The sequence below is a fragment of the Salvelinus fontinalis genome, chromosome 19, assembly GCF_029448725.1.
Source record: "Salvelinus fontinalis isolate EN_2023a chromosome 19, ASM2944872v1, whole genome shotgun sequence".
Classification (NCBI taxonomy): domain Eukaryota; kingdom Metazoa; phylum Chordata; class Actinopteri; order Salmoniformes; family Salmonidae; genus Salvelinus; species Salvelinus fontinalis.
In genome coordinates, this window is record NC_074683.1 from 34,074,212 (window position 1) to 34,096,907 (window position 22,696).

At 41.3% G+C, this 22,696-nt stretch overlaps 1 pseudogene; it reads left to right on the forward strand.

The window, feature by feature from the left end:
* LOC129816176 (rab3 GTPase-activating protein catalytic subunit-like) overlaps positions 1-21,472 on the forward strand; it is a 68,690-nt pseudogene extending 47,218 nt beyond the window's left edge.
* Positions 21,473-22,696: the final 1,224 nt, after the last annotated feature.

Here is a 22,696-nt window from a genome sequence, read left to right on the forward strand (position 1 = left end):
TCATGCCTGTTCAAGCAACTTTTTTCTCATCATTATTAGAGTTGCATCATGCAGCCTTACAATGTATTAAACATATAGCCCAACGTTTGTGGAACAACTAAAGTTACATTAATAACTCTATTAATCATACCCATTTCTTTGTTAACCACTCAATACAGAATAGCCGTATGTGCGCAATCTCTCATCGTTTGGAGAAAATATCCTTTCTATTTAATTCAGCTTTGTTCAATTGTATTCTTCATACTATAAAATAATGCCACGGAATTCTAAGAAAATCTTGTCTGCTAAATTAACTAATGTAGCCCACAGCCATTTGGCATAGCCAGATTATTATTATTATTATTATTATTATTATTATTATTATTATTATTATTATTATTATACCTTTATTTCAACAAGGAACACAGACTGAGACCAAGGTCTCTTTTACAGCTGGGCACTGCGTATACATGTTTACACATACAGTTTAGGTACAATGATTAAGAAACTACACAAGACAAACAAAACAATCACAGATAATACAAAACAAATATGGCAACAGATTACATTTACACAAGGGGGACAAGAGTCTCAAGTTTAAGTTTAGTCTGCGGGCTATTCCATAGGCAAGGAGCGTAACAGGAAAAGGCAGCCATACCCAACTCCATGGAAATCACATGGGCCTCAAGTGTAATCCATGCTTGAGACCTGGTTTTAGGAATTCTAATTCTAATGTTGATGAGTGATGATAAATAAGAAGGTAGTTTATTCAGAAGTGCTTTATAGACAAACACGAGAGCATGTTGTTCTCGTCTCATGGACAGTGAAGTCCAACCCACATTTTGATATAAAACACAGTGGTGAGTTCTGTAGCTATCACCCATAATAATAAACCTAAGTGCGCAATGATAAGTAGCATTCAGCGATTTAAGTGTTGATGACGTACCATGCATGTAAATAATATCCACATAATCTATAACAGACAAAAGTAGCTTGCACAATTTGTTTTCTATTTGTAGAGGACAAACATGTCCTGTTTCTATAGAGGAAGCCTAGCTTGATTTTTAGCCATTTACAAAGTTCATCAATATCCATTTTAAAAGACAGTTTATCATCCAACCATATCCCTAAGTATTTATATGCAGAGACCTGATTAATTTGAGAACCATCTAAGCTCGTAAGTGCAAGTGTATTTTCAACCAACTTTTTGAACCTATTAAAAATCATAAAATGTGTTTTCTTTGCATTTAAAACAAGTTTCAGCTGTATAAAAGACCCTTGTAATATCTTATATGTTCCAATAGTGATAATGCTTGGTCAGCCGTTGAATCGATAGAGTACATGACAGTGTCATCAGCATATAAATGAATTTGACACTTTCTTATCTCATCACCGATATTGTTTATGTAGAGCGTGAACAGTAATGGACCAAGTATAGAACCTTGTGGGACCCCTTTAACCAACTCCAATGGCTCCGACTGGATGCCGTCGACTCTAACAGCCTGACTTCTGTCCTTAGATAGTCATGAAACCAACGACAGGACCTAACATAAGGACAACTCAAAGTAAGCTATTCTGTTCTTCTGAAATAGACTACATTTTCTTCATATCATGCTTCTTTAGACCTGTCTAAAATAAATAATGGATTTATTGTGAAGGTGTAGGCTATATTACATGGATTTATTAGGCTTTATAAAATGTAGATGTTCCAAAGGTCTGAATCAGTGGATGTGTGGAAGCCAGGGGATGCTAAATGTGTTTGTTAAAACCTCTCTGGTATAACGCTAGCGTCCCACCTCGACAACAGCCAGGGAAATTGCAGGGCGCCAAATTCAAAACAACAGAAATCCCATAATTAAAATTCCTCAAACATACAAGTATTATACACCATTTTAAAGAAAAACTAATTGTAAATCCAACCACAGTGTCCGATTTCAAAAAGGTTTTACTGCGAAAGCACACCATGCGATTATGTTAGGTCAGCGCCTAGTCACAGAAAACCATACAGCCATTTTCCAGCCAAGGAGAGGGCTCACAAAAGTCAGAAATAGCGATTAAATTAATCACTAACCTTTGATCTTCATCAGATGGCACTCATAGGACTTCATGTTACACAATACATGTATGTTTTGTTCGATAAAGTTCATATTTATATCCAAAAATCTCAGTTTACATTGGCGCGTTATGGTCAGAAATGCATTGTCTCAAACAAACATCCGGTGAAAGTGCAGAGAGCCACATCAAATTACAGAAATACTCATCATAAACATTGATCTAAGATACAAGTGTTTAACATACGATTAAAGATAAACTTCTCCTTAATGCAACCGCTGTGTCAGATTTCAAAAGGCTTTATGGCAAAAGCACACCATGCGATTATGTTAGGTTAGCGCCTAGCCACAGAAAACCATACAGCCATTTTCCAACCAAGGAGAGGTGTCAAAGTCAGAAATAGCGCTAAAATTAATCACTTAACTTTGATGATCTTCATCTGGTGGCACTCCCAGGTCTCCATGTTAGACAACAAATGTTTGTTTTGTTCGATAAAGTTAATCTTTATGTCCAAATACCTCCTTTTTGTTTGCGCGTTTAGTCCAGTAATCCAAATGCACAAGGCGCGGGCACTAAGTCCAGACAAAGTCAAAAAAGTTCCATTACAGTTTGTAGAAACATGTCAAACGATGTATAGAATCAATCTTTAGGATGTTTTTATCATAAATCTTTAATAATATTCCAACCGGACAATTAATTTGTCATTAGAAATGAAAGGGAACGGAGCTCGTGCTCACGGCCGCGCGTGTGACTAAATTAAAGGCTTTCAGCCTGACCCCTGGTTCAAACAGCTCTTATTCGCTCCCCTTTCATAGTAGAAGCCTGAAACAACATTCTAAAGGCTGTTGACATCTAGTGGAAGCCTTAGGAAGTGCAATCTGACCCAATAGACACAGTATATTGGATAGGCAATCACTTGAAAAACTACAAACCTCAGATTTCACACTTCCTGGTTGGATTTTTCTCAAGTTTTCGCTTGCCATATGAGTTCTGTTATACTCACAGACATCATTCAAACAGTTTTAGAAACGCCAGAGTGTTTTCTATTCAAATCTACTAATAATATGCATATCCTAGCCTTTGGGCCTGAGTATCAGGCAGTTTACTCTGGGCACGCTTTTCATCCGGATGTGAAAATGCTGCCCCCTACACCAAAGATGTTAATTAATAACCAACAGTTATTTGCTTGACAATCACCGGCTGACAAAATTTCATGACCGCCACAGCCCTAGTTATGCCTAATATGTATGAGAATAATACAGCTGAAGTCAGAAGTCAGAAGTACACCTTAGCCAAATACATTTAAACTCATTTTTTCACAACTCATGACATTTAATCCTAGTAAAAATTCCCTGTTTTAGGTCTGTTAGGATCACCATTTTATTTTAAGAATGTGAAATGTAAGAATAGTAGAGATTTATTTCAGCTTTTATTTCTTTCATCCTGCCTGGTATGGCAACTGCTCAGCCTCCGATCGCAAAGCACTACAGAGGGTAGTGCGTATGGCCCAGTATATCACTGGGGCCAAGCTTCCTGCCATCCAGGACCTCTATGCCATGCGGTGTCAGAGGAAGGCCCTAAAAATTGTCAGACTCCAGCCACCCTAGTCATAGACTGTTCTCTCTGCTACCACACGACAAGCGGTACCGGAATGCCAAGTCTAGGTCCAAGAGGCTTCTAAACAGCTTCTACCCCCAAGCCTTATGACTACTGAACATCTAATAGCCACCCAGAGTATTTGCATTGCCCCCCCCCCCCACCCCACCCCTTTACGCTGCTGCTACTCTCTGTTATTATCCTATGATAAGTCACTTTAATACCTCTACCCACATGTTTATATTACCTCAATTACCTCGACTAACCGGTGCCCCCGCACATTGACTCTGTACAGGTACCCCCTGTATATAGCCTCGCTATTGTTATTTTTCTGCTGCTCTTTAATTATTTGTTCGTTTTTTTCTATTTTTCTTAACAGCATTTTTGGTTAAGGGCTTGAAGTAAGCATTTCGCTGTAAGGTCTGCACCGGCGCATGTGACAAATACAATTTGATCATTAGTTAGCTAGCTAGCTATCACATCAATTGTGAAAAATATCATAGCTAACGTTAGCTAAGCACTAGCCGCTAGCTAGCTAACCAGTTAGTGGTGCTGACAGTTTGAAACTGCTATAGCAACAAAATGTTTTTCACTCTATCCCATAAAAAATGACATTGCTAACCACCATCCATTAGCTACCATGATTTTAAAGTGTATTATAAAGTGTAATTAATAAGTTAGACACTCGTTAGGTAGTTAGCTAGCTAGATCACTTTGTTTGCATTTGCAACTGATTTTTCTTCTCCCCCTGACTGGTCGTCAACAGTTACTGGTCTTGGAATGCATGTTTTCACCAGAAATGGCTTCTCGTAAACTTTTTGCCACTAGTGGGAATAAATATTGTTGCCACAGATAAAACATTTTTTTAATAACTTAAATATTATTGTTGCCGCAGATTCATAACTAATGGCAAACATTTGCAGACTTCTGGGATTATTTTGTGGCACACTATTTAGTTTGCAGCAAATTTCCCACAAACTTGTGTGAAGTTTGCCACAACATATCATTTTTTGTAAGGTAATAAAGGTAAGGCAAATGCACACGCATGTGCGAACACTGGGAAGGGACGTTTTTTAAATGAACCACGTGTGTTTGGGAGTGATTTGAGGGAGTCAGTGTGTGTAGGTGTGTAAAAGGTTTTGGCATACAGTGTTATAGGCTCAGGTGCATGAAGAGAGAGACAGAGATACAGACAGACAGGGTTTATATCAGGGAGGACCCCAGTCTTCATTAGTTCTAGGGGCCTCTGAGGGTCTGGGCAGCCAGGCTAGAGAGCCAGTTAGGCAGGAGAGCCATTCAGCCAGCCTCATTAAGAGGACACCCAGGGCTGGCCTGAAGCACCATGCAGCCACCAGCCACTAACTGTCCTTTCTCTGTCTAACAACCAATGGCTTGTCCTGTCTTGTATCTGAGATGCTGTGTCAGGGGAGAGGGCTGTTGTCTTCACTCTTCACATTTTGTGTACTGTACTGTGCAGTAGAGGTCTTCAAAGATAAGCGTTATATTAAAGGAGTAACTCCGGTAGGCCTTAAACATTCTTCCTCACCTCAAGTTCAACTGTTGGAGTCAGTGTGCGCTGCCTTCACAGGCCTGCAGTAGGCTTAGCTAATCCTAATAATAGCCCTACCACACCAAACCTTCACAAAAGTTCCTTAACTTTATTAGGGTAACATCAAAAGTAAGTCAAATCCTTGTTAATAGGGATAATACGAACAGGGTATTTAGTCATGAAATTAATATTTGTGGGAATTCCCGAGGGGCGCAGCGGTCAAAGGCACTGCCTCGCACTGCTTGAGGTGTCACTACAGCCCCGGATTCAATCCCAGGCTGTGTCACAGCCGGCTGTGACTGGGAGACCCATGATGCGGCGCACAATTGGCCCAGTATCGTCCGGGTTAGGGGAGGGTTTGGCCGGCCGGGATTTCCTTGTCCCATCACTCTCTAGCGACTTCTTGTGTCGGGCCGGGTGCCTGCACGCTGACTTCGGTCGCCAGCTGTACGGCGTTACCTCCGACACATTGGTGCGGCTGGCTTCCGAGGTTAAGCAAACAGTGTGTCAAGAAGCAGTGCGGCTTGGCAGGGTCGTGTTTCAGAGGACGCCTGGCTCCCGACCTAAGCTTCTCCCGAGCCGTACGGGAGTTGCAGCAATGGGACAATGTCACAATGTAAGTACCAATTGGATATCATGAAAAAGGGGTAAAAGTACAAAACGAAATAAAAAATAGGTACATATTTGCATTTTGCCCTCTTTGGGGTTTCCTTTTCATTGTTTGAGCAGTTCTAGCATAGTAGGCCTACTGGTAATTCTATTATATTGCGGTAAACACAACATTACAGCTGGAACTTAATTTGGCCAATGAAAATGGCTCAACAGAAGGCTAAGCCTATGCAGCTATTACCAACAAGTGTGATTGCCTACCGTATTGTGACAGCAATAGGCTAATGCTATTTTTTTTTACAACATGCCTATAATGATAAAAATATTATTATTAATGGCTAAACAATTGGTAACAAATACAAAAATGAAGGGTAGAAAATTGCATCAAACCTGAATAGCGAGTTGCGCACAGTCCGTTTGGCTGCACCAACGTTCTTCTCATCTTTGTCCACTACAATATTAAAACTTGTCCCCTAGGACATCCCATTTGTTGACTTCTTTTCACTATACTCTTTCTCCTCTAACCTTTGCTTTACTTCAACAAAAAATAACTTAATCTTCACAATCAACAGTAGCCTAGGCCAAGGCTCCTTTTACTCACTCTCTCTCCTCAGCAGCAGGGGTACGTGAGGTGAGCAGCTGGAACCAGTTTCAGCTGGACATAAGCTATGTGTTTTATTTTGTTGCATTTGGCTGGCACACATAACACGCTTGCACAGTTCTCATCACACAAACAGTAAATTAACAGAGGACAGATCCAGTAGGTAAATTCATTTTAATTGCACATACAGTACAGTACCGGAGACCCGTTCGGGTCCCAGGTCGCATCTCAGAATTTCGGGTCTGTTGAACCTGTGAAGACCTCTACTGTGCAGTTAGTTTTCCAACACATTCTTGTTGTTCCCAAGGTAAATGTATAATGTTTTCAATAGACTGTTTTTGACCTGCGTGCGTGTTTTCTCACAATGTTCCCCTGAATTGACCGTCACTTCCCTCATCTCTGTGCCTGTCTCTCTCTATCCCTCTCTCTCTCTCTTTTCTCTCTCAGGTTCGTGAGATCTTTGCTAGAGGAACCTGAGGTGTCTGTGATCAGAGCAGGGTGCGATACAGCCAGCAGCATCATTCACAAGCTGTTTGTCAGCGCTCAGAGGGTAAAACACACTGTCACCACCACCCAGGGAAACAGACAAACTCACACCGTCTCCCACAGGGGCCCGTCCTAAATGCTGTCATGCCACTATCAGCTCACCTGTGTCATGACTATCATTAATGTGATGACTGCTTTTTATCGAATAATTACCTACTACGTTTAATTATTACTCGATTAAATGAATCATGTAACAATTAACTCATTAGGAATTTGGGGCACCGCGGGAGAAGTTGTTTAGCTACTTACTATCTCCAAGCTTAAACTCTAAATATTATCTGAATATCTCTTATATCAATAACAGTCAACTATTAATTATTTCCTCATATCAATCTCATTCTGAACGTCGTTGACTTCGTAAATAATCACACAGAAATACATAAACACACACACACGGAATAGGTTATTGATTACTAACATAATGCGATGAAAACAGGTCCCTAGTGGACTGACACGATATGACGGCTTGTTAAACATTGGATAGGGGGTGGGGGAAAATAAAGTGTGGGAGAGACAAAGAGAGTGGACTTATCGTACATACATTTGGAAACTACGCTCACCCTAAATATGAATATTTAGCACCCTAACAACCGCTCATTCGGATTAGAAATGCAACATATTTCAGCTGGACATATGCGTAGATATCTTTCTCTATCGTCTCTCTGTTGAAACCACTCGATCCGTCTATGGGGAGTAGTTCGATGTAAGTCTCTAGTTGTTCACCAGAGGTCACAATGTCCTTCTTAGTTGCAGGCTTCTTTGTCTTGGAGTGTTCTTAGAATGGATACCTCCAGGTGTACCCCACAGTGGTGAGAGGGATCTGTTCTTCCCTCACATCTTTGGTCAATTGTCCTAGACTACTTCACATACGCAGCTGCAGACTGTGAATGTTTGGCCTAGTCTTCACCTTCTTTACTCGTTGAGAGTTTGAGGGTCTTACCATTTTCTGGTCTTGTAGTTTTAACTATTTCAACATGTGGATCACATCCTCACATTCTCTGGTCTCAATGGTTGATTATTCATAGTACAGCTAAGACCACTTTACATGGCGACAGCAACCCGGCATGTTTTGGTCTGATGTAAATTTCGTTAGCAAGTCCTTTTAAGCACTCTGGTCTTAGGGGCATTCCAACACGCCGACACAATGTCTGTGCTCACGTGGGCGTGGTTACTGACTGGGCCCAGGTTTATATGAAGAGCCATTATCTCTTTTAGAAGGCTAAAATCACATTTCTATCTTTTCAAAAATATTGTCATACTTAATCATGTATTTTATTCAACATTTAGATGCAACCTGACAACTAGAATGTGTACACCCTCAGAGATACAGTTATTTAGTTATACCATCCTTAATGATATCACAAAATAATACACTTCTGACAGGATTATTCTTTAAATCCCCATCGACCATTTCACCCATTCTTTGTTAGAAATATTGTTTCATTATCCACTTTTGGATGTTGGAGTTTTGGCGGCAAAGTCTCTCTATAACAAAGGATTTTCAGCCTTCCATTTCTGCAGAGTGGGGTAGAGTTTCTCCAAGGTATTTAATTTATATAACAGGCTAAACTCCCCCTCTCCTCTCCCTGTGGGAGAGGGGGGGGGGGGGGGTCTGGCCATCCTCAAACATTTTGCTAGCTGATGGGTCCTTTTGATCCTCACCAAGGAGAGAGAGTCATGACACCTGCTGTCGGACTAACAGCCCAGGTAGGAGATGTTATGTTCCCCCCTACTGATCCCCTCCTACACCCCCACCCTTGTTCCAGGCCCTGAGAGGCTCCTGGACATCCTGCCTGAGTAAGAAGAAGCATTATGCTGCTAGTCTGTCTTCTAGTGCGTTTACTTATCACTTCTTTCTTCTTGCTTCTTCCTCACAGAGTAAAAGGTTTTAAGTCAAGTCAATATTTTTGCCCATCACATAATGCAACTCATCCCGAGTATAAGAAAAACTTCTGTCAAAGAATGGCTTTGACAGACAAATGTCCAGTCACTGTAGTTTGAATAAGAATTTTGTTTTAACTGTATTTTCCAGACTGAGACATGTAAATCTGTTTTCTGTCCTCTCTGTTATGAGAAGCAGAAAGACAATAAAACAGTTGTCTTTGTTTTATTTGGTCTGATTTGATATGACGGAAGGAAAGGGACACCTGGACTAAATTACAGTCTATCTATTCTGTGCTTCATGCCGTTCTGAATAGTCTGAGATGATCAGTTAAAAGGCACTTGCAATGATAGATTACCCCTTGCATGCATTGTGCTGTATAATTGCACCTGTCTTGGTTCTGAAAGTAAGTGTATGCTTAGCTGTAAGACATTGAAATATTTGCTGCCTGCTTTGGTCTTGGCACATCCAACCACACATTCATTTTTTTGTTCAACGTTCAAGTTCGTTTAAAGCCAATAAATGTGTTTTCTTCGGGAGACGAGAGTTCATCAACAGATTCAGTCCTTGGCCCAAGACCCAGATCTGACTCTTAGAATAATTGAAACTCAAACAGGGAATGAATGTTTGTCTTGGCTCCTTTCCCTCATTTGTTGGAAGAAAAAACTGTGTGAAAAAGAGTTGGATTTCAGAAAACTCTCCAAACCCCCACATCACTTTTTTTTTTATTCCGTCAAGATGTCTGAGTGTTAAATTATAGCCTGTGTGTTGCCAAGCTCTGAATAGAAAGCTAGTAATTATCCCCAGCATATGTAAATCAGTTAAAATCATCAGCCAATCAAATGAGGTGAGTTTCTAGGGGGAGAGGGAGACAGAGGGCAGAACAGAAGGGAGGAGAAATGTCCTTCCCCATATCCCCTTGAATGATCTGACCCATGTTGACAGTACAACACTAGACTGCTGGTTTGATTCTTGTCTGATTTGCTATGTACAGTGGAAAGAAAAAGTATGTGAACCCTTTGGAATTACCTGGATTTCTGCAAAAATGTGTCATAAAATTTGATCTGATCTTCATCTTACTCACAACAATAGACAAAAATAGTGTGCTTAAACTAATAACACACAAATTATTGTATTTTTCTTGTCTATATTGAATACATGATTTAAACATTCACAGTGTAGGTTGGACAAAGTATGTGAACCCCTAGGCTAAGGACTTTTCCAAAAGCTAATTGGAGTCAACTAACCTAGAGTCCAATCAATGAGACGAGATTGGAGGTGTTGGTTAGAGCTGCCCTGCCAAACAAAAACACTCACAAAATTTGAGCTTGCTATTCACAAGAAGCATTGCCTAATGTGAACCATGCTTCGAAAAAAGAGATCTCAGAAGACCTAAGATTAAGAATTGTTGACTTGCAAAAAGCTAGAAAGGGTTACAAAAGTATCTCTACCTTGATGTTAATCAGTCCACGGTAAGACAAATTGTCTATAAATGGAGAAAGTTCAGCACTGTTGTTACTCTCCCTAGGAGTGGCCGTCCTGTAAAGATGACTGTAAGAGCTCAGTGCAGAATGCTCAATGAGGTTCAGAAGAATTCTAGAGTGTCAGCTAAAAACTTACAGAAATCTATGGAACATGGTAACATCTCTGTTGACGAGTTTACGATATGTCAAACACTAAACAAGAATGGTGTTCATGGGAAGACACCACTGAAGAAGCCACTGCTGTCTAAAAAAAACAGTATCTCAACATCTCTCCACACAACACTATGTGTGGAGAGGAAAAAAGGCACAGCACTCCAACATCAAAACCTCATCCCAACTGTAAAGTATGGTGGAGGGAGCGTCATGTTTTGGGGCTGCTTTGCTGTCTCAGGGCCTGGACAACTTGCTATCATCGACAGAAAATGAATTCCCAACTTTATCAATACATTTTGCCGGAGAATGTAAGGCTATCTGTCTGCCAATTGAAGCTCAAAAGAAGTTGGGTATTGAAACTGGACAACAACCCAAAACACCGAAGTAAATCAACAAAGAATGGCTTCAATAGAAGAAAATACGCCTTCTGGTGTGGCCCAGTTAGAGTCCTGACCTCAACCCAATTTAAAGTGCTGTGGCATGACCTTGAGAGCGGTTAACCCCAGACATCCTAAGAATATTGCTGAACTGAAACAGTTTTGTAAAGATGAATGGTCCAAAATTCCTCCTGGCCGTGCAGGTCTGATCCGCAACTACAGAAAACGTTTGAGTTTATTGCTGCCAAAAAAGCGTCAACCAGTTATTACATGCAAGGGTTCACATACTTTTCCCACCCTACACTGTGAATGTTTACACGGTGTGTTCAATAAAGACATGAAAACGTATAATTGTTTGTCTGTTATTAGCTTAAGCAGACTGTGTTTGTCTATTGTTGTGACATACAGTTGAAGTCGGAAGTTAACATACATCTTAGCCAAATACATTTAAACTCAGTTTATCACAATTCCTGACATTTAATCCCAGTAAAAATGCCGTCTTAGGTCAGTTAGGATCAACACTTCACTTTAAGAATGTGAAATGTCAGAATAATAGTAGAGAGAATGATTTATTTCAGCTTTTATTTCTTTCATCACATTCCCAGTGGGTCAGAAGTATACATACACTCAATTAGTATTTGGTAGCATTGCCTTTAAATTGTTTAACTTGGGTCAAACGTTTTGGGTAGTCTTCCACAAGCTTCCCACAATAAGTTGGGTGAATTTTGGCCCATTCCTCCTGACAGAGTTGGTGTAACAGTCAGGTTTGTAGGCCTCCCTTTCTCGCACACGCTTTTTCAGTTCTGCCAACAAATTTTCTATAGGATTGAGGTCAGGGCTTTGTGATGGCCACTCCAATACCTTGACTTTGTTGTTCTTAAGCCATTTTGCCACAACTTGGGAAGTATGCTTGGGGTCTTTGTCCATTTGGAAGACCCATTTGCGACCAAGCTTTAACTCCCTAATTGATGTCTTGAGATGTTGCTTCAATATATCCACATAATTTTCCTACCTCATGATGCCATCTATTTTGTGAAGTGCACCAGACCCTCCTGCAGCAAAGCACCCCCACAAAATGATGCTGCCACCCCCTTGCTTCATGGTTGAGATGGTGTTCTTCGGCTTGCAAGCCTCCCCCTTTTTCCTACAAACATGACGATGGTCGTTATAGCCAAACAGTTCTATTTTTGTTTAATCAGACCAGAGGACATTTCTCCAAAAAGTACGATCTTTGTCCCCATGTGCAGTTGCAAACCGTAGTCTGGCTTTTTTTATGGTGGTTTTGGAGCAGTGGCTTCTTCCTTGCTGAGCGGCCTTTCAGGTTATGTCGATATAGGACTCGTTTAACTGTGGATATAGATACTTTTGTACCTGTTTCCTCCAGCATCTTCACAAGGTCCTTTGCTGTTGTTCTGGGATTGATTTGCACTTTTCACACAAGTACATTCATCTCTAGGAGACAGAACGCGTCTCCTTCCTGAGCGGTATGATGGCTGCGTAATCCCATGGTGTTGATACTTGCATACTATTGTCTGTACAGATGAACGTGGTACCTTCAAGCGTTTGGAAATTGCTCCCAAGGGTGAACCAGACTTGTGGAGGTCTACAAAAGAATTATTTAGGTCTTGGCTGATTTCTTTTGATTTTCCCATGATGTCAAGCAAAGAGGCAGTGAGTTTGAAGGTAGGCCTTGAAAGACATCCACAGGTACACCTCCAATTGACTAAAATTATGTCAATTAGCCTATCAGAAGCTTCTAACGCCATGAGATTTTCTGGAATGTTCCAAGCTGTTTCAAGGCACAGTCAACTCAGTGTATGTAAACTTCTGACCCACTGGAATTGTGATACAGTGAATTATAAGTAAAAATAATCGGTCTGTAAACAATTGTTGGAAAAATGACTTGTGTCAAGCACAAAAGTAGATGTCCTAACTGACTAAACTATAGTTTGTTAACAAGAAATTTGTGGAGTGGTTGAAAAACTAGTATTAATGACTCCAACCTAAGTGTATGTAAACTTCCGACTTCAACTGTAGATGAAGATCAGATCAAATGTTATGACCAATTTATGCAGAAATCAAGGTAATTCCAAAGGGTTCACATACTTTTTCTTGCCACTGTATGTATAGAATTTGATGCATTCGCTGGGATGAATGGCATGTAATTCTCAAGCAGAGCCTAATCCTCTTCCTAATCGCCTGACTTTGTCATTTTGTTCTGTTTATTTGGTTATTTTCCTGTTCGTTCGTTCTCTCTGTTATGTTATTCTAATTTTTTTGGTCTCTCTTACTGCTGCTTTCACTCATGTCAAGCTGGCTGATTACACCAGTGATGAGGTAACCACTAGTAGCAGCCCCCCCCACCCTTATACCCCTAGTTCATCGATCCAACCCCCCCAGTCCATTCCTCCATCCATCCACCCCCTCTACCCACCTCCTTGTCTTCTCCCTCCATCTACCTGCCAAGCAGTGCTGACCCTGAGGTTCAGGCTAGCTGAGGCAGCCAGGGAGGGATACAGACGGTAATGGTCTGAAACAGTGAACCGCTGCAATTTCTAGACCTCCATAATACAAAGGAGAAACACAGGGTTCTTAAAGCGATGCCACTTACCATGTTTTTAAACTCCCCTTGACCTTTTACCTAACTACCTCCCCTCTCTCCTCCTCCCATCCATCTATTCTTCTAACCACCTACCTGTTAGTCTAGCGCCAATCAGTATTTTTTGTTGGATCTCTATTTGCTCTCATTCTCTGTTGGTGGGTCTGTATTGATAAATATGGATTTTGTAGGTGGATGTGGAGATTGGTATATTAGATACTAGTTTTAGCATGTTGGTTTAGTATGCACACTAGGGGTATTCAAGCAGGGATCCGCAAAAATATATATATTTTTTAAAGTGCATTTAAAAAATATATATTTATTAATATATCGCTAGCAACAACAGAATAAATATATTTAAATATTTTTTTTCTCTCACTCATCTACACACAATACCCCATAATGGCAAAGTGAAAACATGTTTTTAGAAATTTTAGCTAATGTATTGAAAATGAAATAAAGAAATATCTGATTCACACAAGTATTCACACCCCTGAGTCAATACGTGTTAGAATCACCTTTGGCAGCAATTACAGCTGTGAGACTTTCTGGGTAAGTCTCTAAGAGCTTTGCACACCTGGATTGTACAATATTTGCACGTTATTCTTTTTAAAATTATTCAAACTTTGTCAAGTTGGTCGTTGATCATTGCAAGACAGCCATTTTTCAAGCCGATTTAAGTCAAAACTGTAACTAGGTGACTCAGGAACATTCAATGTCGTCTTGGTAAGCAACTCCAGTTTAGATTTGGCCTTGTGTTTTAGGTTATTGTCCTGCTAAAAGCTGCTAGAAGGTGAACTCATCTCCCAGTGTCTGGTGGAAAGCAGACTGAACCAGGTTTTCCTCTAGGATTTTGCCTGTGCTTAGCTCTATTCTGTTTCTTTTTATCTGAAAAAAAAACTCCCTAGTCCTTGCCGATGACAACCATACCTATAACATGATGCAGCACCCACCATGCTCGAAAATATGAGTGCTTTGTATTCAGGACAAAAAGTTCATTTCTTTGCTAACATTTTTCCAGTTTTAATTTAGTGCCTTATTTCAAACAGGATGCATGTTTTGAAATATTTTTATTCTGTACAGGCTTCCTTCTTTTCACTCTGTCATTTAGGTTAGTATTGTTTTAACTACAATGTTGTTGATTTATCCTCAGTTTTCTCCTATCACAGCAATTAAACTCTGTAATTGTTTTAAACTCATAATTGGCATCAATTCCTGAGCGGTTTCCTTCCTCTCCGGCATCTGAGTTAGGAGGGACGCCTGTATCTTTGTAGTGACTGGGTGTAGTGATACCCAATCTAAAGTGTAATTAATAACTTCACACTGTTCAAAGGGATAATCAATGTCTGCTTTAACATTTTTTTTACCCGTCTACCAATAGGTACCCTTCTTTGCGAGGCATTGGAAAACCTCCCTGGTCTTTGTGGTTGAATCGGGGTTTGAAATTCACTGCTCGACTGAGGGACCTTACAGATAATTGTATGTGTGGTGTACAGAGATAAGTTAGTTATTGCACACAGAGTGAGTCCATGCAACTTATTATGTGACTTGTTTTTCTTATTTAGGCTTGCCATTACAAAGGGGTTGAATACTTATTGACTCAAGACATTTTAGCTTTTCATTTCAATTAATTTGTACAAATTTCTAAAAACATAAGTCTACTTTTTACATATGAGGTATTGCGTGTAGGCCAGTGACAGAACAACTACATTTAAAGCATTTTAAATTCAGGCCGTAACACAACGAAATGTGGAAAATGTCAGGGGGTATGAATCCTTTCTGAAGGCATTGTAGGCACTACAGTAGAAAAGAGGAGAACATCTTATTTATAATGATGTCAATGTTATTTCTCCACTCCCAATATTGATCAAATTACACTCATAGGAACTAATTACACTCACTGGAGTATCTGACATAGGCTTTGAAAAAGCACGCGTAAATTGGCTACCGTAAATAGGCTACCGTAAATAGGCTACCGTAAATAGGCTACCAGTGCAGCAAGTGCTGCTGGTAAGCTTTATTGACTTGGACATTCATTTTTGTCAAGACATGGCTAACTTTTGTTTAAACTGCTGCTCTTAGCGAAAATGTGTTTGGAGTTACTGTTCTAGCTAATAGGCTATGTTAGAATTTTTACACTATCTCTTTCAATTATAATGTGGGGGGGTCAACAAAATTAAAAAATGTTTGTCAAATCTATTAATTTTAAAATCTTGATTACTTCTCCCTGCCTTTATCATTCAGCTCACTGGTCACCATAGCAACACCCACCCGTAGCACGCGCTCCAGCAGGTTAATTTCAATGGTCGTCCCCAAAGCCAACACTTCCTTTGGCTGCCTTTCCTTCCAGTTCTCTGCTGCCAATGACTGGAACGAATCTCTAACTTTAAGCATCAGCTGTCAGAGCAGCTTACCGATCACTGTACCTGTACACTGCCAATCTGTAAATAGCACACCCAACTACCTCATCCCCATATTGTTACTTATCCTCTTGCTTTTTTGCACCCCAGTATCTCTACTTGCACATCATCATCTGCACATCTATCACTCCAGTGTTAATGCTAAATTGTAATTGTTTCGCCTCTATGGCCTATTTATTGCCTTTTACTCTTCTACATTGGCACACACTGTACATAGATTTTTTTATTGTGTTATTGACTGTATGTTTGTTTATGTGTAACTCTTTGTTGCACTGCTTTGCTTTATCTTGGCCAGGTCGCAGTTGTAAATGACAACTTGTTCTCAACTTGCCTACCTGGCTAAATGAAGGTGAAAGGCCACGAGTATGAAGCGAGGGCCAGCCAACGAGAGCGTACAGGTTGCAGTGGTGGGTAGTATATAGGGATTGGGTGGCAAAACAGATGGCACTGTGATAGACTGCATCCAATTTGTTGAGTAGAGTGTTGGGGGCTATTTTGTAAATGACATCGCCGAAGTCGAGGATCGGTAGGATGGTCAGTTTTACTAGGGTATGTTTGGCAGCATGAGTGAAGGAGGCTTTGTTTTGCGAAATAGGGAGCAAATTCTATATTAAATTTTGGATTGGAGATGCTTAATGTGAGTCTGGAAGGAGAGTTTACAGTCTAACCAGACACCTAGGTATTTGTAGTTGTCCACATATTCTAAGTCAGAACCGTCCAGAGTAGTGATGCTGGGCGGGCGGGCAGGTGTGGGCAGTGATCGGTTGAAGAGCATGCATTTAGTTTTACTTGCATTTAAGAGCAGTTGGAGGCCACGGAAGGAGAGTTGTATGGCATTGAAGCTTGTCTGGAGGTTAGTTAACACAGTGTCCTTAGAAGGGCCAGAAGTATACAGAATGGTGTCGTGTGCGTAGAGGTGGAATAGAGAATCACCAGCAGCAAGAGCGAAAACATTGATGTACAGAGAAGAGAGTCGGCCCGAGAATTGAACTCTGTGGCACCTCCATAGAGACTACCAGAGGTCCGCACAACAGGCCCTCCGATTTGACACACTGAACTCTGTCTGAGAAGTAGTTGGTGAACCAGGTGAGGTAGTCATTTGAGAAACCAAGGCTGTTTAGTATGCTGATGAGAATGTGGTGATTGACAGAGTCGAAAGCCTTGGCCAGGTCGATGAATACGGCTGCACAGTAGTGTCTCTTATCGATGGCAGTTATGATATCGTTTAGGACCTTGAGTGTGGCTGAGGTGCACCCATGACCAGCTCTGAAACCAGATTGCATAGCGGAGAAGGTACGGTGGGATCCGAAATGGTCGGTAATCTGTTTGATAACTTGGCTTTCGAAGACCTTAGAAAGGCAGGGTGGACTAGATATAGGTCTGTAGCAGTTTGGGTCTAGAGCGTCTCCCCCTTTGAAGAGGGTGGTGACCGTGGCAGCTTTCCAATCTTTAGGAATCTCAGACGATACGAAAGAGAGGTTGAACAGGCAAGTAATAGGGGTTGCAACAATTTTGGCAGATAATTTTAGAAAGAGAGGGTCCAGATTGTCTAGCCAGGCTGATTTGTAGGGTTCCAGATTTTGCTGCTCTTTCAGAACATCAGCTATCTGGATTTGGGTGAAGGAGAAATGGTGGGGGCTTGGGCGGGTTGCTGTGGAGGGTGCCGGACAGTAGCCCGGGGTTGGGGTAGCCAGGTGGAAAGCATGGCCAGCCGTAGAGAAATGCTTATTGAAATTCTCAATTATAGTGGATTTATCGGTGGTGACAGTGTTTCCTAGCCTCAGTGCATTGGGCAGCTGGGAGGAGGTGCTCTTATTCTCCATGGACTTTACAGTGTCCCAGAACTTTTTTGAGTTTGTACTACAGGATGCAAATTTCTGTTTGAAAAGCTAGCCTTAGCTTTCCTAACTGCCTGTGTATATTGGTTCCTAACTTCCCTGAAAAGTTGCATATCACGGGGGCTATTCGATGCTAATGCAGAACGCCACAGGGTGTTTTTGTGCTGGTCAAGGCCAGACAGGTCTGGAGTGAACCAAGGGCTAAATCTATTCCTGGTTCTACATATTTTGAATGGAGCATGCTATTTAAGATGGTGAGGAAGGCACTTTTAAAAGAATAACCAGGCATCCTCTACTGACGGGATGAGGACAATGTCATTCCAGGATACCCCGGCCAGGTCGATTAGAAAGGCCTGTTCGCTGAAGTGTTTTAGGGAGCATTTGACAGTGATGAGGGATGGTCGTTTGACCGCAGACCCATAGCGGATGCAGGTAATGAGGCAGTTAGTTAGGATGATATCTATGAGGGTGCCCGTGTCTATGGATTTGGGGTTGTACCAACTTGTTTGGAGTCCACCTGTGGTAAATTCAATTGATTGGACATGATTTGGAAAGGTACACACCTGTCTATATAAGGTCCCACAGCTGACAGTGCATGTCAGAGCAAAAACCAAGCCATGAGGTCAAAGGAATTGTCAGTAGGGCTCTGAGACAGGTTTGGGGAAGGGTACCAAAACATTTCTGCAGCATTGAAGGTCCCCAAGAACACAGTGGCATCCATAATTCTGAAATGGAAGAAGTTTGGAACCACCACGACTCTTCCTAGAGCTGGCCGCCTGGCCAAACTGAGCAATCGGGGGAGAAGGGCCTTGGTCAGGAAGGTGAACAAGAACCTGATAGTAACTCTGACAGAGCTCTAGAGTTCCTCTGTGAAGATGGGAGAACCTTCCAGAAGGACAACTATCTCTGCAGCACTCCACCAATCAGGCCTTTATGGTAGAGTGGCCAGAGGGAAGCCACTCTTCAGTAAAAGGCACATGACAGCCCACTTGGAGTTTGCCAAAAGGCACCTAAAGGACTCAGTCCATAAGAAACAAGATTATCCGGTCTGATAAAACCAAGATTGAACTCTTTGGCCTGAATGCCAAGCGTCACGTCTGGAGGAAACCTGACACCATCCCTAAGGTGAAGCATGGTAGTGACAGCATCTTGCTGTGGGGAAGGTTTTCAGCTGCAGGGACTGGGAGACATGAGAAAGATGAATGGAGCAGAGTATAGAGAGATTCTTGATGAAAACTTGCTTCGGAGCGCTCAGGACATCAGACAGGGGTGAAGGTTTAACCTCCCAACAGGACAACGACCCTAAACACACAGCCAAGACTACGCAGGAGTCGCTTTGGGACAAGTCTCTGAATGTCCTTGAGTGGCCCGGACTTGAACCTGATCTAACATTTCCTGAGAGACCTGAAAATAGCTGTGCAGCGATGCTTGTCATCCAACCTGACAGAGCTTGAGAGGATCTGCAGAGAAGAATGGGAGAAACTCTCCAGATACAGGTGTGCCAAGCCTGCATCGTCATTCCTAAGAAGAATCAAGGCTGAAATCGCTGTCAAAGGTGTTTCAGCAAAGTACTGAGTAAAGGGTCTGAATACTTATGTGAATGTGATATTTTATTTTTTTCCAAAAATTTTCATAAAAATGTTTTTGCTTTGTCATTATGGGGTATTGTGTGTAGATTGATGAGGGGTAAATAACAATTGAATCCATTTTAGAATAAGTACAAAAATGTGGAAAAAGTAAAGGGGTCTGCTGGTTTTATAGTTTAAGTGTTTTGGCAGGTTGTTGTGTTTGATCCCAGTTGGCTTTAGATAATAGCATAGTGTGGCTTTGTTGTGTTTGTATCCCTCCAGGGTTATGCTGTGCCCCACTGAAACAAATGCAAACATTGATCTGGTAGCAAGCACCGCATCTCTCCAGCCCACTAAATGTCTCCTTACCTTTCCTCGCCTTAGACAAGATTTTGGGAGATGTGAGCAGGCATTTGTTAATTTGTAATCAGCTCGCTAATTTATGTAATTTGTTGCTGCTCAGTAAAAATAGATTGGGGTAATTTGCCGCTGTCGTTTTCCCGTACAGTCGCTTTCTCTTGCGCCAGCTCTGATCACTGTCAAGGTTGTTTCATTCCCCCATGACTTAGAATATGGAGCAATAGAATGAGTTGTATGTTTTCCTTAGTCTCAGGTGTCATACTCTCATTGGAGGAGTGTAGTATGTTACTAAGATCATGCTTAGACTGCCTAAAAATGTATTGTGGCCCAGTTCCACATTTTATTTGGCTTTTTTACGGAAAGTCTGCTGTGTATTGGGCTCTGCATTCTCCATTTTGTGTCGACCTGAATGTTAGCCACCTTGACTTCTCCCCTCTGTTTGCCCCACCCCCACAGGCTGCTTTATTGGCTCCATTGGAGGAAGACACAGGACGTGGGGGTTGCACTGATGACAGAAAGCCATTGGGAGGTGCCAGTGTGCCAGATTTTCCTCCCCCTGCAGGGCGTGAGATCCTGCTGCGTACGTGTGTCCCGCGGCCTGCGCCCTACTCCAAGGCCCTGCCCCAACGCCTCATCTGTGTCCTGATGAGAGACGAATTCAGGCTGGTTGGGGCCTTCTCATCCGACACCTCCTTTTTCTGAGAGAGATAGGGACTGGTCTGGAAGATGAACCAGGGAGTTTTGTTGGTAGGTCGGATGTGCATTTGGGCTCTATGGTCAGTGACTGAAGTAAGGCTGTGTGTGCTGCATTGCATTATGGGTGGAGCTATGGGAGAATATGTGGTTTGATTGGTTCAAAACTGAAAGCTCCACCCATCTCAGGGCTCTTGCACCATCTCAGTGGTCTACTGGGAACATCAGAAAAACAGAACGGAGGCCGGCGAGTGGCCCATACTCATGACATTATCACTCTGTGCAACGACTCATATCAGACTGTTGGTTGGTTCCCAGAGGGCTACTGTCTATGCTGGTTTAAGTCTCTCCCCCCATTGAGGTAATTGTAGTTCATTCAGTTTGGTGAGCGATAGGAAAGTATACGTCTTGGTCTGATATCTGTGTTGTGAACATTTTCACTTATTTGGAATCCCTTGAATTGTATCTGTTTACTTTCTTGTCTTATTTTTGTTAATTTCATTGTTGATTTTGCCAATTTTATTATTTAATATTTTTTGTTTGGGGTTTAAGTACAAAATACACCACTCACCTGGGACCTGAACTTACTGTAGTAAAATAAATCTCATGCTTTTGTGTTGCATAGCTCTGACAAAAAATATACCAGGGAAAATTACTGTACCCTCTTGGTGTGATAATGTGGCAGAAAATTAGTTTGGGAAGAAACCAAAACGAGGATATTTCTCTTGACCCATCTCTCTTAGTCGTGCTATGATAATTAGCATATCATTTATTTTTCCCTTCCACTTGATTGTGATCATTAGTTTCTTACCAGTGTTTCCCAATCAGTCATTGGTTGAAAGCTGTCATCTCTTAGGTACTCACAGCGTTCTCTGTCTGTTCTGTAGGCCCAGACACTCACACTGCCCATCGCACTTTACAGAATGCAGTTAATTTGTTTCCCACGTCTTAAAGGGCCAATCTCCCGTAGCTACATCAATTTTTTTTACTTTTACATTTTTGATATGTACCCAATGATTCTTGAAGAATATAATTTATAATTGCCTCATGAGCTTAGTTCAACTGTTGTACCCCATCAGAACCCAAAATATAAGCTTGTTTTACTCCAATGCTTGTAAACATGTACATTTGAACAAACCGTGATTAAAACTATCATTTTAATATCATGGATGGTCAGTCCTTGCATCCATAGCTCTGTCTATGAATTTGAGAGTGGTTCCATTTCTCCATCCCTCAACTTCTTAGCAAAACAGTGGTGGGGAAAACGCATTATTGTTTCAACTTCTGATTGCCACTTTAAAGAATTTCTCACCATATCAATGCTTATTGATATACATGCAATTACTGTATGTTTTCCCTTGTCACTTAAAAATGTATTGAATCCTAGTGGAAAGTGCAATTATACACTACCGGTCAAAAGTTTTAGAGCACCTACTCATTCAATTTTTATTTTTTTATTTTTTACTATTTTCTACATTGTAGAATAATAGTGAAGACATCAAAACTATGAAATATCACATATGGAATCATGTAGTAACCAAAAAACTGTTAACAAATCCAAATATATTTTTCGATTAGCCACCCTTGATGACAGCTTTGCACACTCTTGGCACTCTCTCAAACAGCTTCATGAGCTAGTCACCAGGAATGCACTTCAATTCACTTTTAACAAGGCACACCTGTTAATTTGTTGAATTTCTTTCCTCCTTAATGCATTTGAGCCCATCAGTTGTGTTGTGACAAGGTAGGGTGGGTTTACAGAAGATAGCCCTATTTGGTAAAAGACCAAGTCCATATTATGGCAAGAACAGATCAAATAAGCAAAGAGAAATGACACTCCATTATCAGTTTAAGACATGATGTTCAGTCAATACGGAAAATTTCAAGAACTTTGAAAGTTTCTTAAAGTGCATTAGCAAAAACTGTCAAGCGCTATGAGGAAACTGGCTCTCATGAGGACCACCACAGGAAAGGAAGACCCAGAGTTACCTCTGCTGCAGAGGATACGTTCATTAGAGTTACCAGCCTCAGAAACTGCAGCCCAAATAAATGCTTTGCGGAGTTCAAGTAAGAGACACATCTTAACATCAACTGTTCAGAAGAGACTGCATGAATCAGGCCTTCATGGTCGATTTTGCTGCAAAGAAACCACTACTAAATGACACCAAGAAGGAGAGTGATGGAGTGCTGCATCAGTTGACCTGGCCTCCACAATCCCCTGAACTCATCCAAATTGAGATGGTTTGGGATGAGTCGGACCGCAGAGTAAAGGAAAAGCAGCAAACAAGTGCTCAGCATATGTCGGAACTCCTTCAAGACTGTTGTAAAATCATTCCAGGTGAAGCTGGTTGAGAGAATGCCAAGAGTGTGCAAAGCTGTCATCAAGGCAA